The sequence below is a fragment of the Chlamydotis macqueenii genome, chromosome 18 (assembly GCF_036417535.1).
Source record: "Chlamydotis macqueenii isolate bChlMac1 chromosome 18, bChlMac1.mat, whole genome shotgun sequence".
NCBI lineage: Eukaryota > Metazoa > Chordata > Aves > Otidiformes > Otididae > Chlamydotis > Chlamydotis macqueenii.
The window spans coordinates 8,151,890-8,157,889 of record NC_141573.1 but is presented as its reverse complement, the minus strand read 5'-3'; positions in this window follow the sequence as shown (position 1 = coordinate 8,157,889).

The window sequence follows — 6,000 nt, the reverse complement described above, 5'->3', positions numbered from 1 at the left end:
AGTCATCTGAAACTTGGAATCCAGTCTTAGCTGTCATCTAGGCTTCCTCTCTGCTTGATGGAAAGAGAGCATTTCCTCCAAAGTCCAGTTGCTCCCAGTCTGAGTTCATGGTGGAAGATAAGCAGAGCAGATGGCCCTCTGCCAACACCTGCTTTTGTCCTTTGCCGGTGCAGGACACCTAAAAGCCGAACTCTGCATCTAATTTTTAGGCAGCCAAGTCGGCAAGGATGGATGTGGCTCTCGCAGAACAGCAGCCTTGCTACTTACAACAAAGTAAGGGGCTAAAGGCAGCCGCTGCTTGCCCCAGGACAGCCACCTCCCACCAGCACAGGGAGGAATCGCCCCTCACAGCCACAGCGGGCCAGGCGCGGGGTTCTCACAGAGTCTCTTCCTCCTCATCCAGAGACATGAGGCTCTGAGAAATCCCTCAATACTTTCAAGGAAAAAAAAAAAGTTGATTTCTAAAAACAGATTTGTAAGAAATAGGATACAGTAAGGAACAAGGACAGGCATCTTATTTTGGTTCATTTTCCCTCAGAATGGATAGGAAAATGCTTTTTAGAGCAGCGTGTGAAATGATTTTATTTCCAAGAGTTTCCTCTTCATCTGCGTTATAGAATGAGGTCTGTGTTTACCCAGTATTTCAGAACCCTCTCCAGATAATGTTCCTGTTTGTTTACAAGTCAACTGTAGGAAGCTCCCTATCACCATTGCTTTCATGTTCTCTCATAAAGGTGTGGCTACAGGGGCGTATATTTATATGATTTGAAGTGCAAAGCTGCTCTGTCTCTAGCAACAGGTCTATTTCTCATCATTCAGAAAAAAAAAAAAAACATACTCTTAAATGTCAAAAGGTTATACCTAGCATTGATTTCTATTTTCATAATCTTTAAATAGTAGGTAAGTCCTGCGGTTGTATCAAACTTGCCTCAATTTCTCTTTTTGTTTATTTGGGTTTTATTATCTTGGAAGAAATTTTCTGGAAATGCTGCGTGTGCGGTGCTGTAACGAAGTCTTTGCTGAGGTTGCTCATCTCCAAATCTGTGCTTTGCAAACCTTGGCACCTCTGTATCCCTCCCCAGCTGGGAGAACGACAAAGTCTCTGCTTTCTCTACTGCTCGAGCAGCCTAAACGGACCAAAGCAGGAGAGCTGTGGAGGCTGCTGTAAGCAGGATTGACCACCAGCTCTCCCAGCTTCACAGCAACGCGGCTCCCAGTTCTGATTAAATGGGGACCAGCAGAGGAAGATGTCTCAGAGAAAGGCTGGCAGGGTGTGATTTTTGCAGCAGAAAGACAGAAAGATTTTTGCCCTGTGGAGGGCTGCGGGGTGAGCTGGTATTCTGGGGAAGCTGGCAGCTCACACGCTGTAAACGGCACAGTCTCTGCCGCAGACGCTGAGCAGAGCATCTCTGCGTGAGCCGAGAGCTCTCTGCAGACCCGGTGCTTACAGTAGGCGCTGCGGAGCAGTGAGCCAAGGTGCAAGACAGTAGCAGCCTGAAATCTTATAAATAAACAATGCGGGCGGATTGCAACGAGCGGGTTCCTGCTCTTGCCTCAGGTCTGCTGGCAGCGCAGGACCAGCTGCTCCCCGGAGGTTGCTGTGTGTGGGTGAGAGGCCCTGGGAGCCCGACAGCGTCCATCTCCCCAGCAGCTCTGTGGGGTGCAGACCATGCCCTCACCGCATCTCGCAGTGCTTTGGAAGAGGCAGAGCCCTGCAGAAGCTGTAGATTCTCTGTTTTTAAGCGTTATCTAATCTCGGGATTGGAAGTGGGAGAATTGGGCTGGAGAAGATCCATGGGTGAGAGAGCTGGGGTAAATGGTGCCTGGGAGCTGGGGGGCTTGCAGGATGCTCCTGAGGAGCTGAGGGAGCTCTAAGGGCTGGGAGCAGCGTGCTGGACACCGGAGACAAATGCCATCATCCATGGGGTCCTGTTCTGCCCCAACCACCATGGCCACACTCACGTAGTCCTGCCAGATACTCTGGGCTGAGAGGACACTGAGGAACCTCTCCCACACCAGTGAGATGTCCACCCTCAGGTGTAAGGGGTAAGCAGTGGCACTTGAAACATCTGTAATGGAGCTGGCAGCTCCGTGAGGGCAAGGACCATTAGTCCAGGGAGACTGGAGGAAAGTCTTGTCCTGGGAGGCTCAGGGAGGATCTGTGCATCCTTGGGCCTGAGGAACCCATCTGAGCCCAGAGGTCACCTGGGTGGGGAGGGCTGGCAATGCCGCAGGCGTGGTCCTCCAGGAATCTGACAGTCTGAGTGAAATTTGGGATCCATCTGCACCCTCTTCCATGGCCAAGGCAGGCAAGCAATGGCAAAAGCTTCAGTGAAATAACGCATCTAATCCGCCTGAGTAATGCTAATGCAAGCCTCTTGATTAGTGTTTAGAAACCAGGCAAACAATTGATTTAAAATAATTGGTAAATTATGATTAAATAAAAACATTTATACAAAAGAGTTTGTCATTGATATGGTTAAATAAATATTTGTAGAAGTAACTTATACTTGGCCCCGTGCCTGGGCGATGAGCTCTCTTGGGCTGGCTGTGGTTTCATTTTAATAAAGACCAGAAGGCATTCCAGAAATACATAATGCTCCCAGCCCAGTCGATGTATAGCTGGGGCTTTAGCTCTGCTCGCCACTAACCCGGGCCCAGCTTCGCCTCGTATTGCTCGCTAGTGCCTGTCACACCCCCTCCCCAAAAAAATATGCTCCTCATTTCGGGCTGAACCACGAAACAAGTGGCTGCGTCGAGATAGGTTAGTGGGCAGGAGGGAGAGATGGGGATGGAAATGTTCAATTCGTTGTCGGTCTTCGGTGTTGTCGGAGCAGAGGTGGGGCTGGGTAGGCTGCTTTGGAGTGAAACCTCGAGCTTTGGAGCTGCTGCAGGGCTTAAAACAATACAGCTCTTATCTGGCCCTGCCTAATGGGAGATTTCCAAGAGCTTTAGGAAGGGGTTAGTGTCATTATCCGCTGCTGGGAGATAAGGAAACCGAAAGGAGACGTGACTTGCCCAAAGTCCCACTGCAGAGGGAACAGAAGCCAGGTCACTCCACTGGCCGAAGTTCTCAACATGCACTGCCCTACTCAGACACCTCCTCCTCAGGTCTGTTAGCCTGATGGTTTCTGCACTGCCTGGCTACCGAGCCACTCCCATGGCCTAATGGGACTCGTGCAGCCCTTCCGGACCCCTGCGTGCTGCCCAGTACCTCTCTGCAAACACTCAGCGAGCAGAGAGTGAGGGGGAGACGCAAGTCAGCAAAGTGTGCAATCTGGGAGCTCTGGAGGTGATGCTGGCACTGCCATTGCTTCGTTCCCTCATTCCCAGCCAGCCACCAAGCCACCAGAGCTTGGAGCAGCCAGGACAGGCACAAAAAAACCCTTCCTGCCTGCACTGGCCACCCAGCAAGTGGCCAAAGGCTCGTAATTCCTGCAAAATGCACCAGCTCAGGCTGGAAGCTCACATGCTTCTTGTTGCTTTCAGTATTGGTCCCGCAGCTGCTTGCGCAGGACCAGCTGGCTAGGAAGCTTGTAGAGATACCACCCCAGCCCTGGCCTTCCCCTTCCATGCTTTGGGAGAGGCTCCTGAGCACCAATGCGTCTGCAACGAGTGCTGGGGCAGGATGAGGGTCATCTGAAGGGGGCTGGCATTGAAGGCAGGAGAGCTAGGCAGTTACTGCATGCAGCAGCTGTCTCGTTCACGGTGACATCCCTTCAGGTACGTGCAGTCAACCTGCAGCCTTGACAGCATGCAGACGGTATCTAGCAGCATGGTCTGGGGATGAGAAGGCGTGTTGGGACTCTTGCCTTGGGCTACCTGTGTGGCTGGCTGCTCAAGGGTGAAGCAGAAGAAGCTTGAGGGGTGCAGGAGGAAGGACGCAGGCAGCCAACCATAGGCCTGGTTTGCACTGGGCACGAGGCAGTCGCAGGATGGAAGGAGCAAGCCCCCACTTTCCTGGGTGCAGCACTGAGGCTCACCCCAGGCACCGCTGCGAGGGGAGCTCAGCACCTGATCGCACCCTGCTTGTGGCCTGAGACATCAGAGCAGCTGTGGGTGCTGGAGGAGCTCCCTGAAGGAGTCACCAGACTCTGCTGTCCCTGTCCAGCTCTATCGGGAAACCATTCCCAAAACATCATCTCCAGTGGATTAAAATAGAAATTCGCCTGTCCCAGCTGTGAGACACAGAAATGCACAGTCCCAGTCAGCTTGTTCCTCCCTCAGTTATGTCTATAGCAAATCAGCAAAGACCACCCCAAGTCCTCCTCCCCACAGTGACATGGGGAACAAGACCCTCCACCTCCTGTGTGTCCATACCAGGGGGGTGCTGAGGGCACATGATGCTGCTGTGCACCGAAAGCAGCGCCCTGACCTTGGTGTCCCACCACAATTGTGAGTCAGGAGGCAGCTCTTAGCATCTTCCATCCCACAGACCAGACCACTGCTGCCTCTGGAGAACATGGGCCATGTCTAGCCCGGCCCTTCCCCTTGCTCTGCATGGACAGAGGAGATCCCCGAGTGCCTTGAACTCCTGCCAGCACAGCTTGCTTGACCTGAGAGCTGCGTTCAAGCCAGCATCCCCATCGAGAGCGTCACCCCTGCCTCTGACTTCCCGGCATCAAACCAGGCTGAGACATTGAGCTTTTAACTCTTCCTTCCCCTCCTCTGACCGACCCTGCCCCAGACTCCTGCAGATGCTGGACTGGGGACAGCCACCGCTGCTGAAGGACCGGTCGGTGCTCCTCACTCTGCCCGCCGCCCGAAGCCCGCGAGCCAGGGATGACTCTGCATCCACCACCCTCGCAGCTTGGACCGCGTGGGAAGGGATGGGCAGGGACGTGGGGCAGCGTCCCCCACAGCGCCCAGCTGCAGCAGCTCTCTGCACTCGCTGCGCGTCCCTGCTCGGTAAACACAACAGGCAGAGATTTACAATCAAATATTTATGCTAGCAAAAAACATTTTACATAATCTTTAAACAGCTATGTCATCTCCTCGTTTGCATTCTCTGATCTCTTTGTTTTGAGTTGGGATTGGAGAATTTTGCGTATTTACAAAGAAGTAAATATTATTACGAAAACATCAGGCAGCTTAATAGTAGCTTTAGTAAAGTGCAGAAGTACTTCTGTGTTTCTGTTGTCAATTGCATAATATCTCTGGGCCTTCATAAATTAAGGGACCTTGCTTGGATGCTTGCAACATTACGATAAATAGTTCACAGCTCAAATTCAAGCAAGGCCTGTCTGCTGTCAGAATTGGAAGAGCTCATGCCATGTCCCCCATGAATTCCTTCTCTCAAGCTCTGTGAGGAGACAGGGAGGTGACAGAGCAGCTGAAATGCCTGGCAGACAGCGGTAAATTCAAGGCAGGCAAATGCCGCTGTGGTGGCGCGTACCAGGGCCCGATGTGATCAGAAGGTAAGGACTGGATCGTGTTGAACTATCCATGCTCACAGCCTCCTGACCAAAGAAACACCATGCTCTGGGCTAAGCACTGATCTAGGACCAAGCTTGGATTGTTCCAAACTGTTCCCCAGAGGCCACTTCTACTTCACAGTGACAGAGACACTGCTGCTTTGCTAGCTCCAGCTCAGTAAAGCTCTGTCTGTCCCAGGTCATGGAGAGGACTATCCTGACTCTTTACCATGTGAGAGCCAGAGGACTTCTTTTCTGTGCAATTCATCCCTGGGCTGAGCCTCAGGCATGCAAAGGGAAGCTCCTTTCTTTGCAGGTTCCTAAAGACCATGACCATGAGCTCTCTTAGGGCAATCTCAGAGCAGGACATTCATATCTGCCGTAACTTCAGATGATGCAGTGATCCATGTCTCCATCACTGGGACCCATTAATGGGCAGATCACCTGACCCATTGTAAAAGTCTCCCTCAGGGAAAGATGCTTCTGCCACTCTCTATCAAGGTGGTGACATCCTGGCAGTAGGTATCTTCACAGGGGTGTCCAGAGCTCCTTATGAGCCTTGGCTGCTGGTTCCCCTGTAATGCCT